This window comes from Nannospalax galili, unplaced genomic scaffold (genome assembly GCF_000622305.1).
Source record: "Nannospalax galili isolate Female #2095 unplaced genomic scaffold, S.galili_v1.0 scaffold707, whole genome shotgun sequence".
NCBI lineage: Eukaryota > Metazoa > Chordata > Mammalia > Rodentia > Spalacidae > Nannospalax > Nannospalax galili.
In genome coordinates, this window is record NW_008356263.1 from 1,209,091 (window position 1) to 1,209,954 (window position 864).

Genomic DNA, 864 nt, shown 5'->3' on the forward strand with positions numbered 1-864 from the left:
AGTCCTTAGAGGGAAGTTTATAGCTCTAAGTGCCTACATCAAAAAATCAGAAAGATCACAAATAAATGTCTTAACACTGCAACTCAAGACACTTGAAAAGCAACAAGAAATGAAACCCAAACCCAGCAGACAAGAAGAAATAACAAAAAATCAGGCAGAGATTAATGAAATTGACAAAGAAAAGAACATAAAGAATCAATGAATCCAAGAGCAGGTTCTTTGAAAAGATAAACAAGATTGACAGACTGCTAGCCCAGCAAACCGAAAGAAAGAAAGAGCACCTCCAAATCAACAAAATCAGAGATGAGGGGAAACTTTTACAACATATACCAGAAAGATGCAGACTATTATAAGGGAATACTTTAAAAACCTATATGCTACTAAATTTGAAAACCTAAAAGAAATGGATGGAAATCTAAAGGCATGGGAACCACCAAAACTAAACCAAGATGAGATTAACAGCTTAAACAGACCCATAACACAAAAAGAAATTGAAACAGTAGTACAAAACCTCCCAACTAAAAAAAGCCCAGGACCAGGTGGATTTACAGCATAATTCTTTCAGACATTTAAAGAAGATTCACATCCAATACTACTTAATTTATTAAAAAAGATATAAATGGAGGGAGAACTTCCAAATTCCTTTTGTGAAGCCAGCATCATGCTAATACCAAAGCCAGGTAAAGATACAACCAAAAAAGAAAACTATAGACCCATATCCTTAATAAACACAGATGCAAAAATTCTCAACAAGATACTTGCAAACCACATACAGACACACATCAAAAAAAATCATCCACCATGATCAAGTCGGCTTTATCCCAGAGATGCAGGGATAGTTCAATATACATAAGTCCGTAAACA